A 27929-nucleotide genomic window follows, 5' to 3' on the forward strand; every position below is an offset into this window, starting at 1 on the left:
AATATATCAGAATCTTCGAGCATAGACGAAAATGCTGCCCATTCAGATCTCCCCTTTCTAATGAAATCTCTTTCATTTTGTACCATGAAGGCTCACAAGTGTAAACTCTATAGCCTGAAGCCTAAGAGAAAAGGAAGTTCACTACTGTCATCCTCTTGGTGAAATGGGTGAAGAGTGGCCCAGAACTGCCTAAGATGGGCAGGGGCTCCACTAGCAAAGGAACTCTCTGCCAGTTTCTGTTGCAAAGCAAGAGAAGTTAACTGAATTGAGCAGGCCTTGTTTGAATTTCATTATTTTGATGGTTTGGGGCATTTGCTTAAGATTCAGTATGGGGGCAATAAAATGTAATTGACCTTGTTGGGAAATACAAGAATCAAACATTCCTATTGACTGGGGCTACACTGACTGCGACTGCTGTCAGGTGCCATTGGGTGGGAAGGGATCCTGGACGTAGCTAAAGCAGGCGGAGAGAGGGGAAGTGCCTGCTGCTGGGAATATGTCTCTGGTGGTGAGAACTCTGTCAGGAGTCCTCGATACCACTGATTCCTTCCTAAGAGCTGAGCTGAGAATAGTGAACAGTCAACATTGTACAGTGCAGAGCGGAGATAGCAGCAGCCCCTTGGTGACAACAGATGGCACAGAGCAGCAGAATTTGTTAATTGCTGGTTTTCCCAAATTCATTCTATTGTTTTCCTCCTCCCCCATCCCATCCCCAGTGAATTTATCTTTGTTGCAAGCGCTGGACTCAGTGCTTGCAAGTGGGGAAGAATTGCCCATTGGGAAGGCCAGGGTGGTGTTTATAGTTTCTGGGTGGGGTTTCAAGACATAGTTAAGACTTCAAGAAAGCCCTTAGAAAAATCAACCTGGTCCTCTTTGCTGCCGAGGACACCTGGCAGAAGGATTATGCAAGGTATAAACCTCTCACTGCTCCAGGACTCAATGTTGTCCTTACTGGCTCTTGAACTCTTAGCTTTGCAGAGGGGAAAGAAGGAAACACTTCCTTGCAAGACAGTTCTCAAAAATAAAAATGGCAACCATTTAACACTGCTGAGAGGTGTGATATTGTTGCTATATATTATGATTATTCCTGGAGGAAACAGATCAGTAGGCAGAGTGCAAGTGAACTCTTTAAAGCTGCATATATAATTTGTATTTAGACACACTGGTGATGGGTCCTATAAAAAATCAATAAGTACATACTAAGAAACACAGAATTTATTAGATATCTCTGCAGTTTGTCACATGGCTATCACCACCTTCTATGGGTGTGTGTGTATGTAATATGAGGCAAATAATAATGTAATTCCTGTACACAGAACTAGAGACACAGATTGTAAAATTTGTTTAGAGTTTAATTAGGTTTAACTATATGAATTTAGCCAGTGGGATTGTGGATATTTACATAGAGCAGAATTTGTGTTTTTTAAACCTACATGCTGGCTTCTGCATGAGGGATATCTGGTTAATCAACTGCTTCACCTTGTAGTTTGTTTCGCTGAATTGAAATGTAATTAGTAAATCTGTAATAAAACATGACAAGACAACAAAAGCTGCTAGTAGTTTGAATACTCAAAGCACATTGTTTAAAAATACCATGCTTCATTGCCACATGAAGACCAAACATAACTTTGATTTATGAGTAGAACAGGATGATTTGGCCATTCAGTTTAGTTCCTTAGAGTAACCTCAGAGGAAGGCAGAAAGGCCAAAATGTCAATTTTTACTCCTGTTATGGTGAATAAAAAATTACCTGTGTGACTTTGATGTGACATTGAAACACGGTATTTTTAATGGTGTGCTAAGGCAAACTGAACTGCAGTGAAGAATTGTCAGTTTTCTTAAAGGGACCTTCCTACTAGCTTAAATTGTAAACACCTGAAAAATACAACAATTTTTCCCAGTGTAAAACTGACTTTTTAGATTTGGCTGTGGGCAATTACTTTTAACTGTAGTTACCTTGAAGTATCAAAAGGGAAATCTGGTGTGTGTGTTTGTGTATAGTATGATTTCAGTAAAGCAGAAAACATTGCTACTTATAAAGATGAAGTATGTTTAGTATAAGAGAAAATTTATGGAAAAACCTTGAACAGTTCTTCAGCATCATCATGCATAGCTTCATGCTGAACCTATTGAGCCAGAAATGTGAGAAAATGAAGTGACTGAAGCCTGTCAGAAAAGAAAAACAGCCAGCAGAGCAATGATATAAAGCCACGGACGGCAAAATTGAATCTGCTATCTTCACTGCACTGATTAAAGACTGTTACCATTCTGCTGGATGAAAACCATGGTAGAGATGAGCACAGTAAAAAATGGCTGGCCATTAGCAACTATGGAGGATTCTGAACCAAGGGACTAATTTCTTCTGTTATGATTCAACCTAGTAATGTAAAATGACTCATGAAGAATTGTTGTTATGTGTGTGTTTGTTTTAAGTTAATCCATACTTCGGTATTTAGTAGACGTTAATAACCAGTTAAAGAACGATCAGTTTGGAGGGCAAACTCCTGGCCTCATTTACATCAGTGGGAGTTTTGCCATTGACTTCAGTAGGGCCAGGGTTTCACCCTCAAAATGCTTTTAGATCTTAGAATGAAAGATTGCTGTGTCTTTAATATGATCTACTCTACTCCTGGTATTTCTAAGGCAATTATCAGTGTGGTATCTAAGCACCAGAAAACAATTAAAGATAGCATTGTGCATGACCATTGTGTCATAATTCTAGACTCCCTCCTCATTGCCTGTTTTATGTGGGGGCATTATTCTTCTATCTTCTCCTCTTCCTTCTTTTATCATGGTGCTTATGATTTGTTGTTAATTATTAGAAATACATGGCTGCCTGAGACTGACTGTGTCTGGCATCACCTTCTCTCATGCCTTACCACAAATAGCTCATAAACTTTGCCCCACATAGCACCATGTTGTCTGTCAACTTGAAGAGAGCACCTATTTTGCATAAAATTGAGTGTGTTGTAGCTGTCCTCATAGTTAATATGAATTTGCAGCCCTGTAGACACTACAGTTCCCAATGTGCTGTGCTCATGCTTGATCACAATTGAGTGATTCTATACAGGTCACATCTGTATATTAAGCATGAGGATGTCTACCTACCCTATTTCACTTGGATTTGAGTCACACTCCGAATACCACTCTGACAGATTTCAGAAACTTACTACTTTAACTATAATTGCATGCAGTTAGTGTTTGTGTGGCAGTCTTCTCTTTTGTTTAAGAAGTAATATATCTTTTTATCTGGTTATTTGACTTACACTATCTTCTCAATCATGGAGTCAATTTTAAACAAAAAGATGAGCTGATTTCTTGAATGTATCGGAAAATAATAATTCGTAAGACAATTTGTGGTCTCTGTTGAAGCAATAATAGTTTTAGTTCCTTACCATGAAAGGTTCCCTCTTAATGTCATTGAGTATATTGTAAATGACAAACTGCAACTTGTATACATAAGGTGTGAAATAAATGTACAAATGGCCTGAAAAGCTGTTTTAAGAGGCACTGAGGTCAAACTTCACTAGGACTTTGATATTAGTTTAGGTGAAGGAATAAACATTTGTATGGTTAATGGATAATGGCACATCCAGTTACATTCAATGGGATAAAAACTATATAAGGGATATAATAAACTGTCATGCTTTTGAGCATACGGCAATTGCTAGTTGCCTGAGGTTTGGAAAAAGCTTCTACTATAGACGAGTTATTCCATAATTTTCTATCGCTGGATTTTTTTCAATCTCCCTTGATGCATCTGGCACTGTTTCTTCTTAAAGAAAAAACTTTGGACTAGATAGGTCCAAAGTGATAGTGATCAATGGCTCCATGTCTAGTTGGCAGCCGGTATCAAGTGGAGTGCCCCAAGGGTCGGTCCTGGGGCCGGTTTTATTCAATATCTTTATAAATGATCTGGAGGATGGTGTGGATTGCACTCTCAGCAAATTTGCAGATGATACTAAACTGGGAGGAGTGGTAGATACGCTGGAGGGGAGGGATAGGATACAGAAGGACCTAGACAAATTGGAGGATTGGGCCAAAAGAAATCTGATGAGGTTCAATAAGGATAAGTGCAGGGTCCTGCACTTAGGACGGAAGAACCCAATGCACAGCTACAGACTAGGGACCGAATGGCTAGGCAGCAGTTCTGCGGAAAAGGACCTACGGGTGACAGTGGACGAGAAGCTGGATATGAGTCAGCAGTGTGCCCTTGTTGCCAAGAAGGCCAATGGCATTTTGGGATGTATAAGTAGGGGCATAGCGAGCAGATCGAGGGACGTGATCGTTCCCCTCTATTCGACATTGGTGAGGCCTCATCTGGAGTACTGTGTCCAGTTTTGGGCCCCACACTTCAAGAAGGATGTGGATAAATTGGAGAGAGTCCAGCGAAGGGCAACAAAAATGATTAGGGGTCTGGAACACATGACTTATGAGGAGAGGCTGAGGGAGCTGAGATTGTTTAGCCTGCAGAAGAGAAGAATGAGGGGGGATTTGATAGCTGCTTTCAACTACCTGAAAGGGGGTTCCAAAGAGGATGGCTCTAGACTGTTCTCAATGGTAGCAGATGACAGAACGAGGAGTAATGGTCTCAAGTTGCAGTGGGGGAGGTTTAGATTGGATATTAGGAAAAACTTTTTCACTAAGAGGGTGGTGAAACACTGGAATGCGTTACCTAGGGAGGTGGTAGAATCTCCTTCCTTAGAGGTTTTTAAGGTCAGGCTTGACAAAGCCCTGGCTGGGATGATTTAACTGGGAATTGGTCCTGCTTTGAGCAGGGGGTTGGACTAGATGACCTTCTGGGGTCCCTTCCAACCCTGATATTCTATGATTCTATGATCCACTATGGCTATTCCTATTTTCTTATGAGGACATAATCAGCTGTACACTATAATAAGTAATTATTAAAAAGCATGAGTAAGTATATTTGATAAAGCAAAATTAGACGAAGAAAATTCTATATGTGGTTAATTTTCCTGATAGCTTTACTGAAATAATTATCTGTAATTAGCTGATAATTAAGATCCTATCAGGTATAGAAGAAATTTAGAGGAGCATTTCTTGCACTCTGCAGGTTGCTACAAAGTAACACCTCGCTAATGGCTGTGCAACTGGAACCATACCAAAAGAAAACCTTTATTCTAGCACCTGTCTTGCGTGGAGATAGAAAAATAGAGTGTGCCTCATCAACTGAAGTTACAGTTAAATGGTGCTCTCTTGATTCCGCGGTTACTTGAGTTTGCCTTTATTTTAAATTAATTGGGGAAAATGAATTTATCATCCTCTTTGTCTCTGTCTGGAATGAAACTGAGGTCTCTTGATACTGTTCTTCATCCCTCAAAAATCATGATCATGAAACAAAACAAAATATGATTAAAACATTGGGGAAACTACCATGAAATTTGGATAATAATGGGTATGCTCTTAAAGGACATCAATTCACTTTGAACTTGTATTATATCAACTAATACAACAGGTGAAAACTCAGAAGACATATGGATGCCCTCGTCAGTCTCTGGATCTATTGTCCAGCTGGTGCTGTACAATCACATACAAACATATGGAGTGAAATCCTGGCTTCAGCCAGGTTTCCACCTGGCCGGTGTTTGACCGGCCTGGCTCGGTGTTTTTATGGATTTGCCAGAAAAAGAATTTAATCTGCCAGGGTTTTTGTTTTTGTTTTTTTTAACATGGGTCTAAAGATCTGCCGCCTTATCACAGTACACTGGGATATCTAATGTTAAAGGTTTCTGTGTCCAGATAAAGATGCTAAAATATTGCCATTAAAAATAAGAAATGGCTGGAAACAGCAAAATCAAACCGCAAATATAAATTCAAGAAATAGACTCAATGGATTTTCTTTAAGTATAAACCTCCAAACTGTTCATATTCAAGTATATAGTTAAAATTTAGAATCAATGAAGTTTGGGGGAAAATAATTTCAGTGAAGATGGACACACAGAAGACATTTGATAAAGTCTCAAAGCCTGCCATTTTGAGCCTGCAATTCTGAGTTAGTGGAAGGAATGGCAAAGGCGACTTATTGTCTAGTGTTTCAAATGGAGGCATGGTTGCTTCAAATGTGGTCAACCAGCAGAAGTATAATTACATAATTTTGATAGTTGGTTGAGGTCTTTCTTCAGTCAGAGGATAAGTTGATACTCTGTTACTCTGATGTAAATGCAGACTAACTGCATTGAATTAAAGGATCTGTGCTGGTGTGACTGAGAGCCCTGTCTGGCTTCTGATCTCTAGTTGGTTGAATTTTCACTCTCTTCAGTTCTGGGGAAAGAAAACAGGAATTTCTGTGTGTATTACAGAAGAGAAGGTAAATGTTACCATAATGATAAACGAAGCTAAATCTTTAAAGAATAGGGTTAAACAATGTAGCCCAGTAACCATTTGAAATTGTTTTCCTTTATTATTTAGAAATGATCGTATAATTCCAGTTGAATTTACCAATCCTTATTTTAAGCTTTTAACATGGAGCAAAAGTGTGTCAAAAAATCTTATGAAAATTCAGATATCAGGCTTCTTGGCAAAGCAGAACTACTGTTGTTGCAAATTTGCAGTTTATATTGGGTGCACCTGAATGTAATTAAATGCAAGTGATTAGCCTACTAGTTTGAAAAGCAAAACAAAATACTGAAGTCAGTATTATCCCTTCAAAGTAGTTATTCTAACCCTGTAATTTTGCAGTGTCTCATACATGGCAAATGGCCATGAAAAGTAGAGACCATTTGACTCCTTTCCTGTACCTGCAACATAAGCTAATCATGCTTTATCAACTCAAGGCTAAATTATGGAAATACAGGCTTCCCAAGGATCTTCCTTGAAGAAGAACACTCAGAAGCTTCAGCTAACACAAAATATGGCTGCCTGCCCTGTGACCAGGTTAGAGTATCATGCATAATACAGTTGTGCTCTGTACTTTCCAATGGCTGCCAGTTAACTTCTAGGAGAAATTTAGGGTGCTGGTATAGAACCCTAAATGGTCTAGGTCCTAATTATCTGGGAGACGGCTTTTCACTTTGTGTCCAGACACCTGTGCTTAGTTAACTGTCCCCAGGGTAGCGTGGAAAGAAGTCAGAAGGAAAGGGTATTTGTAGTGGTAGGCTTGTACTTCTGGAATTTACCCCTGCTGGAAATATATGTGAGGTCTGTCTATTTTTAGAGCATAATATACACCACAATTTCATTCAGGCTTTCTACTAACTGTAGGCTTTGGCATCCCCAGCATTTAAACTGGTTTCCTATTTCTGATCCTTAGGTCCTTCCAAGGAGTTGGTTGACTTGCTGCAAGTTATCACACAGGACAATGTATGATCCCAATTTTAGGGAAAATGTCACTTTGTTTCAGATTTAAATCCTATAATGTGCTCATAGAAGCCATGGTGATGAGTCTTATAAAAGCAGAACAGTAAGAGATAATAAAAATAATGAGCTGGAGGCAGGAGGTAATGCAGAGGCACAGCCTGGTTCCCTCTGGTGAAACCCCAGGCAGGGGAAAGGAACAACACACTGACTGAACAAAACAGTGACAATTCTGAGAGTTTCCTGTCCTGTTTAGCAGATGATCCAGTCTTTCGTGTGAATTGAAACACTTGGCATTGGGCTTTGAAGGCAGTGGGCAAGCCTATTCCTACCCTTGTCATAACCAAAAGAACCTTAACTTGGCGGGGGGTAGTATGCCTACACATCAATGGAGATAGCACCGTGGTGGGTGTGCACAGTAGCGGTACAGTGAGTGAGAAAAGGTCTTAGCAGAAGAATATTTTCCATATCTTGCACTAAACAACTGTGACTTCAATCATGTGAGATACTGAACGCCTTCAATGCTCAATAAATTCATTGGGAGTTGAGGGTCTGAGCACCTTGTAGGTTTAAGCCATTTATGTATAAAAACAGTTAACATTTCCTGACATTTCTTAAGCATTTTGTTAATATACCGATTGGTTGATGTCTTTTACTTAAAGCTTTGATTGAACCAATCTATATGTTTTAACACAAAAGGCCAAATGGGATGGCAAAATTGAGGATTTTTTTTAACTTAACACTGGTATACATTAAAGGTTGAGTAATTTCATATTTGAAATTAAATGTAAATGCTTCAAAAATGATAGGACACCCCCAAAGAAACATTTTCAATAAAAGCAGTTACACATTCAGCTACTGCAGCAAAATCCTAAATCCATCAAAAATCTAACTGCTATTACTATATGACAGAACAGTGAGAAACTGATGGACCATATTTTCAATAACGTACCAGGGCTGAAGGTATTTTTCCACCTCTCTCCCTGCATTAATAATGACAGGTGGTTCTGAAGATAATTTTAACCAGATTACGATGAGCTGTAGTTCAGATTCAAAGATTTATTTTTTTTTTTGCAGCTTCTCTTGCTTGGTATGTGACTGAACACATTTTTAAATGCAGTTCTTCAAAAAAAAAGTATTTGAAGATTTATGCGTATGAGAACTGATGAGGTGCTTGCCTTTTTGAAAATAATTCTTTGAAAAACTTAAAAAGCACGTATTTCAAAAATGTATCTTTGACTTTCATGTGAAGATACATATTTTGATATAAAAATGTTTGTAAATGGAATTTCCAATTTGCAGATTTCTCCCTTTCTATCCACCCCCCAAAAAGTGAGTACAAACTAAATGAGGGAAAAAAAGAATCCTGTCCTACTTTTAGACCTTGCAAACGAACAGTGACTGCTAATTGCAAGGTAGTGCTTCTTTTAGGAAGCAAAGAACTTACAGTACTCGACCCCACTGCCTAGTTCTGAGGTTTGTAAGGCTTTCTTCAAAGCTTACTCTTGAGCAAGGTTTGAGTTTCCCAGATCCTTTTCTTTCAGAGTTTCACTTTCAGTGTTGTTTGCGCGTGTGCGCGCATATGAACATATGCATGCAGATTTGTGCAAGTGTGTGCACGCTTGATCACGTATCTGCCCATTTACTAGAGTAGCTGTATTGTAACAAAAATGGAAAAACTATTAAACATACCATTTATGCTATAAATTATAATTTAGACAGAAAAATGGTTAACAGCCACCCCATAGAATCCTAGAAATGTAGGCCTGGAAGGGTCTTTGATAGCTCATCTGGTACTGAGGCAGAAGTATTATCTAGAGACCATCCCTGACAGGTGTTTGTCTAACCCATTCTTAAAAAACTCCAATGATGGAGATTCCACAATCTCCCTGGGTAATTTATTCCAGTGATTAACTGCCCTTAGAGTTAAGAAGTTTTTCCTAATGTCTAACCTAAATCTCCCTTGCTGTAATATAAACCCATTACTTCTTGTCCTGTCTTCGGTGGTTAAGGAAAACAATTATCACCCTTTTCTTTATACCTATCTACCTTTTATGTACTTGACTTTTTCTCGTGTCCCCCCTTAGTTTTCTCTTCTCCAGACTAAACAAACCATTTTTTTTCAATATTTCCTTGTAGGTCGTGTTTTTGACATCTTTAATTAGTTTTATTGCTCTCCTCTGGACTCTCTCCAATTTGTCCACATCTTTCCTGGAGTATGATGCCCAGAACTGTACACAATACTCCAGCTGAGGCCTTATCAGTGCTTGCTAGAATGGAAGAATTACTTCTTGTGTGTAACTTACAATGTGCTTGTTAATATGTCCCAGAATGATTTTTTTTGCAACAGTATTACATTGTTGATTCATATTTAGTATGTAGTCAATGATAACCCCCAGATTCTTTTCTGTAGTACTCCATCCTAGGAAGTCATTTCCCATTTTGTATTTGTGCAATTGATTATTTCTTCCTAAATGTAGTACTTTGCATTTGTCCTTATTGAATTTGATCGTATTTATTTTAGACCATTTCTTCTGTTTGTCAAGATCATTTTGAATTCTAATCCTGTCCTCCCAAGTGCTTACATCCCCTCCCAACTTGGTATCATCCACAAACTTTGTAAGTGAACTCTCTCCGCCATCTTTTATCATCACAAATTATTTATTTATTATCAGCTCCATCTAAGTGGTGAACGATCGTTAAGGCCAACTCTCTGGCTAAGTGTTGAAGAAGAAGAGGAAGAAGAAGCAGCAGCTCTATCCACCTCATTTGGAATTGGTTTTAATGGAATACTAAATTCAGAAATTTGACAATTGGTATCATCTTGTTTCAGTGTTGGGAGGTTTAACAGCACAGATCATTCCAAAAGCAGAGGCAGTTTTGAAATGCAGGAAATTAGAGATGTGAATCAGAGCAATGAATGTAATGACCTCACCCATAGTATAATATCAATTGACATCTGAATTAGGTAGCTGAGAGTGATGATTTTGAATGACATGAGCATATCAAAGGAGCAGTGTTTGGAATACTAACAGAACAAGTTTCTGGTTGGACATTTGGTTTCAGTATAGTATTCTCTGCTAGTATTTGTTTTCTGTGTCTGAATATTAAAGCTGCACTTTGTTTTTGTCAATTAATATCCCTATTTAAAAGTGTACATAACTGCAAATATATTAGCATATGAATACAGTGTGCTCTGTGTATGTGTGAATTTCTTTGTTTCTCATCAAGGAAATAATCCAGTCCTGGAGTCTATACTATCCCAACTACTTGTAAAGAAAATACATTTATCCCCCATCACGCTCTCCAGTCTCCATGTTAAATTATACCATGCTATTCTTCTCAACTCAGCCATAAGAATTTTCTCCAAAATTAGCTTGGAAGCTCATTTTTCTCCCTTAAAAATGTGGAATTATTTTTAATAAATTATTAATATGTTAAAAAATATAGAAGCTAATGGTTTTAGACATAATTTGGTAGTCCTAACATAAGAACATAAGAATGGCCATACTGGGTCAGACTGTCTGCTGACAGTGGCCAATGCCAGGTGCCCCCGAGAGAGTGGACCTAACAGGTAATGATCAAGTGATCTCTCTCCTGCCATCAATCTCTACCCTCTGACAAACAGAGGCTAGGGACACCATTCCTTACCCATCGTGGCTAATAGCCATTAATGGACTTAACTTCCATGAATTTATCCAGTTCTCTTTTAAACCCTGTTATAGTCCTAGCCTTCACAACCTCCTCAGGCAAGGAGTTCCACAGGTTGACTGTGCGCTGAGTGAAGAAGAACTTCCTTTTATTTATTTTAAACCTGCTACCCATTCATTTCATTTGGTGGCCCCTAGTTCTTATATCATGGGAACGAGTAAATAACTTTTCCTTATTCTCTTTCTCCATACCACTCATGATTTTATATACCTCTATCATATCCTCCCTTAGTCTCCTGTTTTCCAAGCTGAAAAGTCCTAGCCTCTTTAATCTCTCCTCATATGGGACCCGTTCCAAACCCCTAATCATTTTAGTTGCCCTTCTCTGAACCTTTTCTAGTGCCAGTATATCTTTTTTTGAGATGAGGAGACCACATCTGTACGCAGTATTCAAGATGTGGGCATACCATGGATTTATATAAGGGCAATAAGATACTCTCCATCTTATTCTCTATCCCTTTTTTAATGATTCCTAACATCCTGTTTGCTTTTTTGACTGCCGCTGCACACTGCGTGGACGTCTTCAAAGAACTATCCACGATGACTCCAAGATCTCTTTCCTGATTAGTTGTAGCTAAATTAGCCCCCATCATATTGTATATATGGTTGGAGTTATTTTTTCTAATGTGTATTACTTTACATTTATCCACATTAAATTTCATTTGCCATTTTGTTGCCCAATCACTTAGTTTTGTGAGATCTTTCTGAAGTTCTTCACTGTCTGCTTTGGTCTTAACTATCTTGAGCAGTTTAGTATCATCTGCAAACTTTGCCACCTCACCGTTTACCCCTTTCTCCAGATCATTTATGAATAAGTTGAATAGGATTGGTCCTAGGACTGATTCTTGGGGAAGCCCACTAGTTACCCCTCTCCATTCTGAAAATTTACCATTTATCCCTGCCCTTTGTTCCCTGTCTTTTAACCAGTTCTCAATCCATAAAAGGATCTTCCCTCTTATCCCATGACAACTTAATTTACAGAAGAGGGCTTTGGTGAGGGACCTTGTCAAAGGCTTTCTGGAAGTCTAAGTACACTATGTCCATTGGATCCCCCTTGTCCACATGTTTGACCCCTTCAGAGAACTCTAATAGATTACTAAGACATGATTTCCCTTTACAGAAACCATGTTGACTTTTGCCCAACAATTTATGTTCTTCTATGTGTCTGACAATTTTATTCTTTACTATTGTTTCAACTAATTTGCCCTATACTGTGATTCAGAAATGTAGATTTTGTTTAAAAATGATGGAATTTGGCAAAGTGGTTCAAAAAATAGTCTAATCCTGTTCATTGTTTTGAATACAAAATTAAATAGATATTGAATTTTAAAATGTAAATAACATACACATATAATGACTTTTTCCAATAAACTTTAAGATTTTTTCTTAGGTTTGTTTCTAAATATGGATTTAGTATATAAATTCTAATTTCTCTCTTTTAGCCATTACAGACAGTTGAGTTAATATTTCTTTTATTATAGAGATTATAATGATATACTTAACAGTTCTCTGTAGCAAATTATGGAATACTGAGTAAATTATTCCCATTTTAAAAAAAATCCATTATTATGAATGTTTATAATAAAACTTCCCACAAATATAATACTTTTTCTCTTCAAAGAATTTTGCAAATGTTAACTAACTAATCTCCAAATTATCGCTGTGTTTTAAGTAGTAGTTCTATTTTAAAGATGGGAAAAGTGAAGCAGATAAGTTAATTTACTTGCTCCATTTCATTCCCAGTTTGTTCCCTGAAACTACTGGTCACTCTACACAGAGTTCTCGTCTCTCAGTCCCAAACTTGATTCCATTTTACAAATAGTTAATAATCCCTCAGAACCTCTTAAAAGCCCCACTTTAATCTCTCTGTTCCTGAATTAATTAACCTCAGTGTGGCATCGTGTATGGAATTCCATTTTGTTCCTGATTGGACTGAGGGAGGTTGCTGTTCAAGGGTAATGGTGGAGGGATTGTAGTAGTAGCCTGGAGCCAGGAGAGAGAGAGAAATTTGAAGTGAGAGTCAGAGAAAGAGGGGTTGCAGTGTCATATAGGGTGATTTTGTTAGGGTTAGTGGTATCCAGGACATCAACTGGAGTTCAAGGGAAGTGGGTTCAGGTGGAGTAGCTGCCTCAGTACCAGATGGGAGGTTGGGTACAGTTGATATTGAGAGGAAAGCGGTAATTCCAATGGAGGGGAAAATGTGTGTAGTCCTGGGAGGATTGGATGGTGTGAGAAGTTATGATGAATGAGATTAGACAGGGAAAGGTTGTGCAGGGAGCCGAAGAGAGGGATAGGCCACAGGGATCAAAAGTAGGCAGCGGTGAAGGAGCTACAAGTCTGCAAGGCTGATAGGAGGCAGTGGGATAGAGTCCATAAAAAGAAGCAGGGTGGATCAGGGAAGAAAAAAAGGAGACGGAGTAGGCCCTGGATGTGGAGTCAAAAACAGTTGTCAGCAGCACTGTCTGCAGATTTGACAGGAGCAGTGAGGTGACTCGAGACATGAGCAATTATTTTTGCAATTTTAAAAGTTATCAAGGTGGGGGGGAGGGGTTGAGTATTTGATATCAAGGGACATTGTCACTGATATTGAACATTTAAAAGAAAAAGTAGAATAGGTTGGTCATTAATTAACGTTCTTCGACCCATCTCCACCGAATAATAACATGAGTAGATGACAAAAGTATCAGCCAAGTGTTTGTTTTTTTTACTTAAATGTTGAAGGTTTAATTGGACAACTATTCACTATAGTGGTAGTTTTGTACTTTCTTCAGTTTACACTCTATACAACTATATGAACATTTATAGAGACATTATATATATTTTGCCCCCTTTTCTGACACCAGTGTCCTGTTCTGACACCAGCATCACTCCTCATCTGAGGAGTAGTAGATGTCTGGGGCATTTCAGGTTGGCTTCTCAGTGAAGCAGAAATCCGTGATGGAGAGTCTGGGTATTTAGTGTCACTTGTTACATTTATAGACATAACAAGTCCTGGAACAGAGATGGTCAAAGACCATACAGGCAATCCCTTCTTCCACGAATCTCAGCTCAATACCATGCCCACTTCCCAGGGCATGGTATTGCCTCAAGAATGGACTCTAATCAGAGACCAAGGCAGCTCCCTCTTCAAGGACCACTGCTTCTATGCACAATCTCACATAACCAAAGCTAAGAACAGTCCAGCATATCTTCCCAACATGTCTTCTGAACACATGCTTGAACACAAAGAAAAAGAACTTGGAAGACTATATATAACAGCACTGTGTAATGTAAGCAATATTTATGGTAATGAATAGTTAATACTCTCTCAGGACTTGGAATTACTATGTTCTCCTAACTGACCAACATTAGAACACAGCAATTAATTCAGTTCAGGCCTTATGATTATGAGGTTGTGGTTGACAAAGTACACCATTATTTCTTAAATAATGTCTGCAAGGAGAAAAAGTCACATGATTTCTCATCTTAGTGTTACTGTACTTCCTGATTCGCCTATCAAACTACACTCCCACCAGGCCACCCTACATGCATTCAGTTTGCTTTTGCCTCCTCCTTTTTTTTTTCTTGCCTGTGTGTGTGGGCCTACATGTAAAGTATCTTTTCTGTTGATTATATTTTTAGTTGCTAGCAGATACATTGTCAAGATCTTTTTTTAACTAATATAACATAAAAGAGTTGCTTGTTCTGTAGCCCATCTATGGAACAAGTTCTGAAGAGCAGTTTTTATTAATAAATGCAGGACTTGGGGTGCCATTTGCAGTTAAACTGCACCCTAATTAGCTAGCCTGCTTAAACTATGATTAAAAGATGTAGTTTAAACAAGACCCAACCATGGGCTCTCACCACGTTAAACCTTGAACTTACAGAAAACTTTAATTCAGCTATGGGGACACAGTTTCTGTTTATGCTCTGGTTTGTAACAGTGTTGTAACTAGGTTCCTTGACTCGGTTATAGAAGAAGTGTGGTCAGGTCTTTAGGCTAGGCCTGGATAGGCTGAAATGTTTGCCCTTCAAATTTGAACTTAATCAAACAGACTATGAAATGTTTCTGAAAAAAGTTTACTCACAAACCAGTTTTGTGTCAAAAGAGTACATTGTTAAAATACAGCTCTTCTTCAAAACTAATTGCTGTACTTTTAAGGTAACTCCTCTACTGTATTATAAATTGATGCATCAAATAACAGGCCTTGTCTACATGAGATTGTTACACCACTTCAACTAAAAAGGTGATATTAAACCGATTTAGATAAAGCAGTGAACAGGACTTTAAACCAGGGTTTTTTCAGTTTAGTTTGTCATTTAAGACTCTGTTTAAGTTAAACTGAAATAAGCCACTCTTAAATTGACATAAGTGTCACAAAAGGGTTTGCACCGGTTTAACTAAATGAGGTTAAGAAATTACTTAAGTTAAACCAGTGCAACTTTCTGGTGTAGACAAAACACAAAAGACATAACTGAAGTCCTCAGAGCCTAAACTGATAAAAGGCAGCTGAAAAAACATACACAGTATTCACTCTTGGCAGAAGAATGGAAAAGGAGCCACACATGACAGATGCTAGTTCACATAACCATATATATTGCTGGAAAGCACTCAAAAACCAAGTTGAAGGGTGGAGCATAAAATCCTGAATTAAAGAGAACAGAGCTGCAGGTGTTAGCACTGTAAATACATCATTTGTTAGAGAATGTAAAAAGGTCTCATGTACAGCTCTCTGAAAAGTAAGTAGATATATCTGAGGGAGAAACGCAAGGATGAACTGGATATGACCACCTTTTAGTTCTACATGGGCCAGATCCTCAGCATGTATAAATCAACAGAGCTCCACTGAAACCACTGGAGGTATCTCAATTTACTCCAGCTGAGGATCTGGCCCTAGAGGAGTTTAGAACTGTAAACCTGATTCTCTTCTCACATAGGCCTCAAATCAGGACATTGTTCTTTTTTAGGAAAGTACTTAGGCAAAGGCTTATCTTTAAGTACATATTTCAGTCCCAATGAATTCCTGAATAGGGATGAACTTAATCATGTGTGTAAGTGCTTTTCTCAGTTGCACCATTATAACTCTACTAACTTCATTGGCGTTGTCTTGTTTTATAGTGGTATAAATGAAAAGGAAATTGGAACTTATAAATTCAAACTACCAGGTACCCGAGCCATGTCTGTAGGTGGAGACTGAGGTTCCCAAAAGTTTCATCCTCTGTGGATGAGGAGGCTCCACAGCGAGCAAAACCAGCGCAATTCTCCTGCACAGTAGGGGGACAGAATTCCGGTAGACTCTGCATGGGGTGCAGAATGCTGAGATAGTGAATAGCTCAACTCTCCAGGGCCTCTTGTGCTGCATCATGTGGTGAGTAGAGGCAGGGACCAGGGTGAATGGGATAATAGTGGGGCTTCAGGACAGAGGTTACACCATGAGAATTTGGGGGAGGAAAATATCAGGTTATAAAAGCTATTTCAGCCAATGCAAACAGGGCTGCAATCATTTCAACTGGGAACGGAGCCATCAATTTTAAGATCATGAAGTAAAATTGTGTTTGATGTCGCAACTAACTGCAAAAGCAGTCATGAAGTGGCAAGTTTTCTTGCATAGTCATTTTTTTTCTTGAATGTTTTTTCTTGAAACACAGCTGGAGGTTGACACAGAACTTGACCTCCTCTTACAGTATTTGTTCCACTTGCGCAAATAAAATGTTGCCAGAATGCAATTATTTAAAAATAAATAAGTAGCAACTTGAATGCAGATAAAGATATCAAATCCAGTTAAAAGAGACTTTTTTTTTCCAAGTCTGAAAGCAGGCATTATCCTCCTTTGGTAGAGAAGCACAGCTGTGCAGTACTGAGATACTAATACATTCTGCATTAAGTAGATTGTAGGGGAAAACAGACACTTATTTTGGATACAATTCAGATGTTTGGCAGCATCTTCTAGCTTCTGAGGTCACTTGCTTCACTTCATTACAACAGACAGACATTGTTCATACCTTGTTGTATGTCAATCAAGTATAAGTGAGGTATTTTCGTGCTATTGGTATGCAGTTTAATGAGAAGCATTTCATTTCAGAAATTTAAAATTTTAAGTCACCAGATGGCTGACTGCCAAATACAAATTACCATATGTGCACTTTTAAGAGGAAAACAATATCCAACCAGTTCAGTAACAGCCTCTCACTGCCCAGTATAGTACAGTGTGTAGATATAATAACAATCTAAATGCTGCTCTCATTTTAACCACTGTAAATCTGGAGTAACTCCATAGAAGCCAAGGGCTTTATTCTAGATTTACAGTTTTAATTAAGATTAGAATGTAGGCTCAGCTATATAGATATGTTAAGGATGGACTTAAAATATTGCATTTATAAAAATAAATACAAGCAAAATTGCAAATTGGGGAAAGAATAAGAAGATTTCAAGAGCATAGAACATTTTTAGGAAATTAGACAACAAAAAATCTTCTAACATTTCAAGACTTTTGGCCATCTGTGTTCTCATCCTTGTGATTACTCATTTCTATAGTTTTCAGTCAAATTTTTCAAACATGGCTACCTAAGGTTAGGCTCTTAAATCCATATTTTTGTGCCTAAATAAAAATAGCTTACATTTCAAAGTTGGAAAACACCTTCAGCTCTCATAGACTCAGCACCTTTCATTAGACAGCTATCCAAATAAGAAAAAACATAGTGACTCTGTCTGGGATAAACTTTTATATGAGATATAAATCCTCATGTTCAAGGCATGGCTTACAGGCTTTCAGAAGAAAATTCCCCCTTGGAAATATTACTAACTAATTTTCCATTATGGGGATATTATACCTTCCTCTGAAGCATCTGGGTTATGATCTTGACCCCATGGAAGTCGATGGGTTGGAGAGAGGGGGCCTGTAATGGCAGTCCCTCCATTTAATGTGTTCTCCTCCAAGGAGAAGATATCATTACAACCCTCTCCAAAATTTTTATCTAGGGTTTCTTCTGAGTTTCATATTAACCAAACTATTCACCTTCCAGTTTTCTTTCCTAAGCTGCATTAGTTTACATAGCATTAGAGAGCATTAGCCTTTATTTGACAGAATCAGGCCATTCATGAAGACCCCTTAGACTCTTTGTTTCTATTGCAGATAGGTCTGTCTCCACTCAGAGACTTTCTAAATGGATCTCTGGATGCCTTATTGCCTGTTATGGTTCTGCTAAGGTTTCACATTCTAATAGATCACAATCTATATCCATAGCCCTACTCTAGAACGCTCCAGTTGCTGAAATCCACAAGGCTGCAACATGGGCCTTGGTGCATATATTTTCCACCCATTATCCTTTAGTTCAGGCTGCCACATCAGATGCTGCAGTAAGCCACGCAGTTCTTTCTTCTGTGAAGGACTCTGTTCCGAAACTCCCAACTCCTTAAGGAGTTACTGCTAGGAAGTCACCTGAAATGGAGCACTGACAGGGACACTACTCGAAGAAGAAGAGGAGGTTACTCACCTTGTGCAGTAACTGGAGTTCTTCAAGATGTGGGTGCTTCACTACCCATCTTCCTCCCCTCTGCTTTGGAGTCTCCTCTGTGGGACTTTGAAGAAAAGAAGAAACTGAGGGCAGTTTGCCCATACAGCCCTATATAGGGCACATGCACGGGCTGAACAGGCATGCTACTAAAAATCTCTAATCAAAAGCACAGGGCGCACACACACCTGAAGTGGAATCATAGAATCATAGAATATCAGGGTTGGAAGGGACCTCGGGAGGTCATCTAGTCCAACCCCCTGCTCAAAGCAGGACCATTCCCAATTAAATCATCCCAGCCAGGGCTTTGTCAACCCTGACCTTAAAAACTTCTAAGGAAGGAGATTCCCTAGGTAACGCATTCCAGTGTTTCACCACCCTCCTAGTGAAAAAGTTTTTCCTAATATCCAACCTAAACCTCCCCCACTGCAACTTGAGACCATTACTCCTTGTCCTGTCCTCTTCCACCACTGAGAATAGTCTAGAACCATCCTCTCTGGAACGACCTCTCAGGTAGTTGAAAGCAGCTATCAAATCCCCCCTCATTCTTCTCTTCTGCAGACTAAACAATCCCAGTTCCCTCAGCCTCTCCTCATAAGTCATGTGTTCCAGACCCCTAATCATTTTTGTTGCCCTTTGCTGGACTCTCTCCAATTTATCCACATCCTTCTTGTAGCGTGGGGCCCAAAACTGGACACAGTACTCCAGATGAGGCCTCACCAATGTCGAAAAGAGGGGGACGATCACGTCCCTCGATCTGCTGGCTATGCCCCTACTTATACATCCCAAAATGCCATTGGCCTTCTTGGCAACAAGGGCACACTACTGACTCATATCCAGCTTCTCGTCCACTGTCACCCCTAGGTCCTTTTCCGCAGAACTGCTGCCTAGCCATTCAGTCCCTAGTCTGTAGCTGTGTATTGGGTTCTTCCGTCCTAAGTGCAGGACCCTGCACTTATCCTTATTGAACCTCATCAGATTTCTTTTGGCCCAATCCTCCAGTTTGTCTAGGTCCCTCTGTATCCTATCCCTGCCCTCCAGTGTATCTACCATTCCTCCCAGTTTAGTATCATCCGCAAATTTGCTGAGAGTGCAATCCACACCATCCTCCAGATCATTTATGAAGATATTGAACAAAACCAGCCCCAGGACCGACCCCTGGGGCACTCCACTTGACACCGGCTGCCAACTAGACATGGAGCCATTGATCACTACCCGTTGAGCCTGACAATCTAGCCAACTTTCTACCCACCTTATAGTGCATTCATCCAGCCCATACTTCTTTAACTTGCTGACAAGAATACTGTGGGAGACCGTGTCAAAAGCTTTGCTAAAGTCAAGAAACAATACATCCACTGCTTTCCCTTCATCCACAGAACCAGTAATCTCATCATAGAAGGCGATTAGATTAGTCAGGCATGACCTTCCCTTGGAGAATCCATGCTGACTGTTCCTGATCACTTTCCTCTCATGTAAGTGCTTCAGGATTGATTCTTTGAGGACCTGCTCCATGATTTTTCCAGGGACTGAGGCGAGGCTGACTGGCCTGTAGTTCCCAGGATCCTCCTTCTTCCTTTTTTTAAAGATTGGCACTACATTAGCCTTTTTCCAGTGATCCGGGACTTCCCCCATTCGCCACAAGTTTTCAAAGATAATGGCCAATGGCTCTGCAATCACAGCCGCCAATTCCTTTAGCACTCTCGGATACAACTCGTCCGGACCCATGGACTTGTGCACGTCCAGCTTTTCTAAATAGTCCCTAACCACCTCTTTCTCCACAGAGGGCTGGCCATCTATTCCCCATGATACTAAATTGGAGAGCCCACAGGGATGCACATCTTGAAGAACTTGAGTTACCGCACAAGGTGAGTAATCTCTCCTTATCCTAGTCACTCCCTTACTTGAAGCACAGCTGGTTCTCAGAGATTTTCCTCAGAAAACTGTCTCTTCTACTATGCAGTCTGTACCATCTTCATCATGTTCCCATATTTCACCCCAATCCTCAGATACTGGTTCTTTCTTGATGACTTTTGAGAGATAATGACTGACTGACTGACTGACTGAAAAGGGGTGACTGATGAATAAAATGACAGGAGTGGCTTTTGCTGCCAAGGTCTCAAAACATCAGTTATTTCTATGTATCATAGTATTTGAGCCATTTCTTCCACTTATTTTGGCTTAAAACATTAGTATTTTTTGTAAGTGAGTAAGAGACCACGTCCCTAAGTGGCATTGACCATGCCCCCATTTACTGACGTCAACACAGTGTGAATGTAGACACTGCATTACCTCTGTTGACCCTAAAAGTCCTACAGCAGCTGTCCCACAATGCCTGACATGGATTGCTCTGGCCATAGTTGTGAACTCCACTGCCCAGGGATCACAGAGACCCCTCTTTTTAAAACCTCATGAGTGAGCTGGAAACATGCCAGGAAAGGGAGGGGGGGCTCCAGGTCGCTCGGCCTCTGTCCCTGCGCAGCCTGCTGCTGCCACCTCCCCAGCCGGGCTCTCTCTCAGACAGCTGGCCATCTTCAGCCAGTGTGAGAAGCGGCTCCCTCTCACTCCCCACCCAGGCCCGGCTGCCAGGGAGAATGGCCAAATGTGCTGGGGGGGAGGGGAGGCACCGTGGGAGAAGGACAGAGCCCTCTCCCCATAGGTAACTCTGGTAACATTTGCAGCTGCTCCGTGAATACCACCAACAATCATGAATTGGTTCTCCTATGTCTGACAGCAATCTGTCCCCCAGGAAATTATGTTCCTGGTGGCTCTTCTCTGCAAATATCAGAGGATTGTGCATCCTGTGGTCGCAACGCTCATGACAGTAATGCAGAGCTGTGTACGTTCCATGCTTCTGTCAGAGATGGAGGACAGCAGCAAGTTCCATGCAGATTTGTGGGGTTTTAAAGATAGGCACAAAAATTATGGAATACACGTAGCATTATGGGATGGAGAAAGCTGTATGATGGAAACTTGCCCCCACAGTCCCAGTCATTCCTGTGCGACTTGCTTCTGCCCCACCATGAATTGCCAAAACTTCCCAAAAGACAGTGAGATGGATCATGGCGAGGTGCACACTGGGATATCTTCCCATGGTGCACCACAGTGTGCATCAAAACAAGCACTCCTGGTGAGTATGCACAGCACTAACACAAGGAGCCAAGTATGCACACGCACCTGCGATATACAGTACTGACTGCAGAGACTTTATGCCAATGTAATTTGCATTAGTACAAGTTTGTAGTGTAGGCATGCCCTTAGTAACCTTACTCCCAGGTTTGTCTACATAGGGACACTCAAGAAATTTAAGGAGAATCAATAAAAGACGTGAAGTCAGTGCACATAAGTTAAAGCATGCTCTCATTTAGGAGTAAAATGGTCTTAGCTCACTTACAGCAAACCAAGATCACTTTACTCCTGGATGAAACCATCCACATGGGATTTAACATGTTTAACTTAGGGGCATTGACTTCACACCTTAAGTTGATTTGCCTTAACTTTCCTGTGTGTCCCTGTGTAGACGTGCCCTTAAATGGATCCCCATTTTTCGGAGGTTTCTTTGCATAGATCTGCTCTTTTAAAAATAGAATGGGAACCCATTGTGGTTGCATAACCTCTGATGCAACTTCCCACTGAAATTCAGAGGGCTTCTTATTTTTTCCTTTTGCATCACAAAACATCCTTATAGTTATCATTCAGTCAGTCAGATCAGGAATCAAATTCCAGGTCTTGTTCTCTCAAAGCACTTTTCATGAGGACAAGATGGTGATGAAAATTCTGCTATTCACTTCCAAGATAAGCTTAGAATTACACCTTTGTTCAAACCTTTGAAGTGATGTAAAGAGTAAAGTGTATGTATATTACATGAATACTTTATGAAAAGGGCAGACTTTTCTGAGGGGCAATGGCATGTTCAATGAGAACACAATTGTAGAGCTATATTTCAAAATATATCTGAAGAGCTATATCTTCTATAATTACCTAACTTTTGATAAATGTTTTCATCCTTTTTTTATAATTTTTATAACTATATGAGGTTCTACTACTTGAAAAATGCATATAGTTTTCATTTGTAATATATCCTCCTGCTGACAAATGAGTAAATCCAACTTACCTGGTTTGATATAGAGGAGCTCACAGAGACCAATTTTTCAAGTAGGAAAAAAAAATTCCTTCCAGTTGTTGCTTTTTTTCTTTTTTACACATTTGAAGGCTTGAGAATTCTGCATTTTGCTATGCACCTCTGATCTCAGAATAACCAACGTAACTTAAAACATTAAACATAACAGTAAAATTAAATTAAAACAATTAATCCAGGCGAGTAACCCTTTTGGGCAGGTTTCATACTGAAGCAAATTTTAAGTGGCTGAGTTATAAACCCCTCAAAAAATTAGATTTGTGATGAGACCAATGACAGACCCTTAATAAAAGGAGTAGAGTTAGTATGAGCTGAGCCATTGTAACTTTTGGTAAATTAATGCTGATTATTTAGATCACATTTTAATGGGTTTCAGAGTAGCAGCCGTGTTAGTCTGTATTCACAAAAAAGAAAAGGAGGACTTGTGGCACCTTAGAGACTAAGAAATTTATTTGAGCATGAGCTTTCGTGAGCTACAGCTCACTTCATGAAGGTGAAGGTGCCACAAGTACTCCTTTTCATTTTAATGGGTGTATTCCTTTAGAGAAAAATTCCAATTTTCTAATTCTCTTTATTTCTAAAATTGAAACAAATTCACAACAACATGACTTCAAAATATCTAAATTAAGTTGATTTATTCATCATTGCTGCCTCCATTTTTTGTACGTGTATATAGGTGTGTGTGTGTGTGTATGTGTATTCTCTTATATACATACACAATACACATACATAATACAGGACCTGTATCCATGAGCCTAACTGATTGCTCTGCGTATATGAGCTCTGCTTAGCGAACTACAAGACAAGGTGTTTGCCCTTAACTCTCATGGGATTTTCTTCCTCTCGTATAGTAAATCTTTCAAAATGGTCTAAGTAGGTCCTTGCTCTCATCAGGAATATTGATCCCATTTTATAAATAGTTTCATTAAAACTTACACCTCAGCCATAAGCCTCAAATGTCAGGCTTCCAGTATTCATTATCCTTATGGGGGAAAAGAAGTGTCCTTGTTCTAACCTGAAACCATTAGGATAGGGTATTGTAAATATTTGACTGTCAAAAATGTGTTATTTGCCTGTCAAGCTGTGGACTAATCTTGAACGAAAGTGATAACTATTTTTGAAGCATGACAGAACTTAAATACTGTAAATGATTCCACAAAACAGTCTTTTGTACATTAGGGTAAGATATATAGGCACATTTGTAGACAGATATATAGAATCAAAAGGAGGTACCCAAGTTGGGGTGTGTTTTGTTTATTTAACTCCAGTCTTGGTCTTTTGTTTCCCTTCTTCTCTTGCTTATTGCAGTTGTGGACACCTTAGTTATGAACACTATCAGCAGTTAGAAGAGCAATAAAAATGATGAAGAGGCTTGAAGGACTGATTTATGAGGAAAAACTAAAAGAGCTCAATGCATGGTGCTTGTCTAAATTATGACTAATGCAGGATATGCTAAACATCATAAGATTTTAAGAGTGAAAACACAAAGGAGAAAGCAGAATGGCTTAGGGATAGTTCAAACAAAAATAACTAGGAGTGACTGGATGTAAACAAGCAAAGGAAGATGGAGGCTGAATGTCATACTTTTCCTAATACTAAATTCTATTACAATAAGAAATAATCTCCCAAAGGAAGTGATAGAACCTCAGTAACTCGAGCCATTTAAAATTGACTGGATAAAGCACATCACCATTATATTCTAGGGTAGGGGTTCTCAACCTTTTGCTTTCTGAGGCCCCTCTCAACATGATATAAAAACTCCACAGCCCACCTGTGCCAAAACTGTTTTTTCTGCATATTAAAGCCAGGGCTGACATTAGGGGGTAGCAAACAGGGCAATTGCCTGGGGCCCCCACAAAGCTATATTGCTCAGGCTTTGACTTCAACCCTGGATGATGGGGCTCAGAGCTCTGGGTTTCAGACCCATTCAGTGGAGCTTCCCGCTTTCGCTCTGGCCCCAGAAAGTCTAACGCTGGCCCTGTTTGGTGGACCCACTGAAGCCTGCTCAATCCCCCAGGGGGCCCCAACCCTGGTTAAGAACCACTGCTCTAGGGAACCATTCTTCATTTTAATAATAACACTTCTAATAGAAGTTTTTATGTAAGGATCTCAAAGTGCTTTACATGCAATACATAACTAATCCATGTGACACCTTTTGGGCAGGTCAATATTATTTGGATATGACTTTTGGTTGACAACCAACTGGTCAACTGAACAAACACTCAGTGTCATTCACTCTAAAACCTGTATCACCCATTAAGCTTGACAACCTGGAATGTGATGCGTTAAAAAAACCAGCACAGGAAGGCCAGCTCCCAAATATCTGAGAAGGGTAAATTCAGAGAAGGGAAAGGGAAGTTACTTTGGTATCTCATTGAAGCTATTCTTCCAGGTGATCTCATTTACATGGATATGGATTTCTTATAGTGTATTTCCCCCACTCCTTCAATCCCGAGCCTCATTTGCCCATTAGCCTGCTCAGTCTCACCAAACCTGACCCAGGTTGAGCTGCACAAGCTGCAATCAGGAAGTGAGGAATAGGCCCAGCAAAGAAGTCATGCAACCCCTAATGGATCAGGATGAAGGGGTTCCAAACTTAAGGGAGGGAGAGACATGCTCCCATCACGATCACTCCTTCTCTAGTCAGCCACCATTGCATTTGCATGTTTACTCTATCCACTGGAGGCCTAGCTTTCTCTTGTGATAGTCTATTGAACACATACCAGGGTAAGCACCCATAGCTACAGAAAGTCTATCTAGAGCACCAATTAAGCAGCCACCAACACAAGAAAAGTCTGTAGAGATATATGTCAAAGTCTACATTGACCTTTTCTTGGCAGCAATTCCAGCATCTGCCAGCGGACTTCAGCAAATTAGAGATAAACAACTAAAGGATGAGACTTGCCTGAACGTATTCAACTTTGCCAAAGAGAATGAGTCCATCGGATGGTTAACATAAGCTAAACAAATCCTGCCAAAGATTAACAAGGGCAGTGGTTCTCAGCCAGGGGCACGCAGAGATCTTCCAGTGGTTACATCAACTCATCTAGATATTTGGCTGGTTTACGACAGGCTGCCTAAAAAGCACTAATGAAGTCAGTACAAACTAAAATTTCATACAGACAAAATGAGAAAATAAGCAATTTTTCAGTAATAGTAATCATTTGTATTTTTATGTCTGATTTTGTGATCAAGTAGTTTTTAAGTGAGGTGTAACTTGGGGGTATGCAAGACCAATCAGACTCCTGAAAGGGGTATAGTAGTCTGGAAAAGTTGAGAACCACTGAACTAGGGATTGGCAGGCTCTGGCTCATGTTAATGGACCAGGAATCATATATTTTTGTTTGTTTTGAATTCCAGTACTTTTCAAATGGTTCTGGCATCTTGCAGTTCTTTGTTTCTTAGGACAAAAGATTTATCATAAACCTTCCCTTTGTGTCAAGTATCAGGGAGTAGCCATGTTAGTCTGTATCCACAAAAACAACAAGGAGTCTGGTGGCACCTTAAAGACTAACAGCTTTATTTGAGCATAAGCTTTCATGGGTAAAAGCCCTACTTCTTCAGATGCAACTTCCCTTTGTGGTTCTTAACTTCATCTTCTATGGCCTTTATACTTTTCTCTTTTAGCTCATATTTCTGCAAACAACAGAAGAATTATTATGCAGCAGTTAACTCTCTGCAGTAGTATCAATAAAAGAATGTAAAAGAAGAGAATGATCCCCCATCTTCCTGAATTTCAGAAGCTATTTTCGAGTGATGTTTGTTTATATTCCATTGTTAATTGCAGCACCAGATAATATAGTAGTATTTTTCTAGGGTACAATAGCAAGTGCAGAGGCTTCACTTTATATCATTTGTGTTCGAGAAAAGTATGACTAATGCAGTGCACATCGGAAAGAAAGCTGTCCTGAATTACTATGCATGAGTCACAGAAGCCATATTATTGTATTTAGAATAATAATAAGACAAGAAATAATAGACTCCTAAAATGTAATGAGGTAGTTTAGTTAAAAAGTACACTGCCTGTTTGTGGCAACCTACAAGCCAATGCAAGGTGTACTTGTTTTACTTTCTTTCTTTTTTTAACAACCATGTGCCGTGGGGCTATCAATTGCCATAATTAAATGTAGACCATAACCTTAACTAGGTAATATGAAGTATTTGCACCTTTGTTTCCATAATCATATTGTCTGCATAATACAGGAATGATAGTGGTGAAAGAAAACAAGTCAGACAACTCAAACATACACTGTGTGTGTGTGTTTATAGGCAACATTAAAACAAATGAATTTGGTGAATAGCATTGAAAGATGCAGTGTACAATGCCAATCCAATTCCAAGTATCCATGTAGAAATGCTTAGGAAATGCTGATATGGAGAGTGGGAGATTGGTTCTCCTCACATAAATAAAAGAGAAGGTTATAAACGCGTGGCTTGCTTTGTTTTCATCTTTCTGCAGATCTGGCTATTGTACCTCCTGATAGGTGCATACCTTAAACTAGCAGCATTTGTTTTACCTCTTTGTATTTGAATAATCATTTCTTAAAAAAACAAACAAACAAACAAAAAACCAACAACAACTTACAAGGTTAAAGCAAGGGAGAGCCAAGAAATTGAGGGAACACATATTTTTTTCTTTATTAGATGGTAATGGTGTCTGCTCAGAATGAACTATACCATTTTAGAACAAGGCATATGCTGGAGTAAACCCAGCCTTGTAGGCAGGGACACAGGATACCACCAAATATTGGTGGTGTTTAATCCTGAGATTTAATGTGGAGAAAAATACAGGTCTGGAAAGCAGTCAAATTTCAATGGGCCACAGAGAAGCCACGATAAAGGAAACAGGTTTCTTAAATCAGGCTGGCTAATGAGGGTTATTCCTTTATCCTCCATAAACTGAAGGATTATAGGACAGCATGAGAAGTCTTTAAGCAATGATTCTTTGCCCCAGCAGGTAGAGAGAGGGCTATTCCATCACACAATTTTCCTCAGTGATACTTAATTTTTTTTAAAAATCAAATATGTAGCTTTTTTTAATCAAGTATGTGTGTGGGGTTTTTTAACATCTCATTTGTCTGTTAATGACTCCACTATACACAGAGGACAATATAAATTAATTGTCCCAGAATTCAAATTGCAGACTGCCTTCTTTACCACTCCTGTCCCTAGATTCAGTTTTGCCTCAGCCAGGTTACATTAACAGCCATTTTCTGATAATGTAGCAGTGATGGAAAAAACTTGCATTTTTCTTAAAGAAGTTGGTTTTCTGAAAGTAT

At 39.4% G+C, this 27929-nt stretch overlaps 1 protein-coding gene across 3 annotated transcripts in view; it reads left to right on the forward strand.

Moving 5' to 3' along the window:
• The window catches only part of NKAIN2 (sodium/potassium transporting ATPase interacting 2), a 792430-nt gene that overhangs the window by 506334 nt on the left and 258167 nt on the right, over positions 1–27929 (forward strand). The window lies entirely within an intron of this gene.

The sequence above is a fragment of the Lepidochelys kempii genome, chromosome 3, assembly GCF_965140285.1.
Source record: "Lepidochelys kempii isolate rLepKem1 chromosome 3, rLepKem1.hap1, whole genome shotgun sequence".
NCBI lineage: Eukaryota > Metazoa > Chordata > Testudines > Cheloniidae > Lepidochelys > Lepidochelys kempii.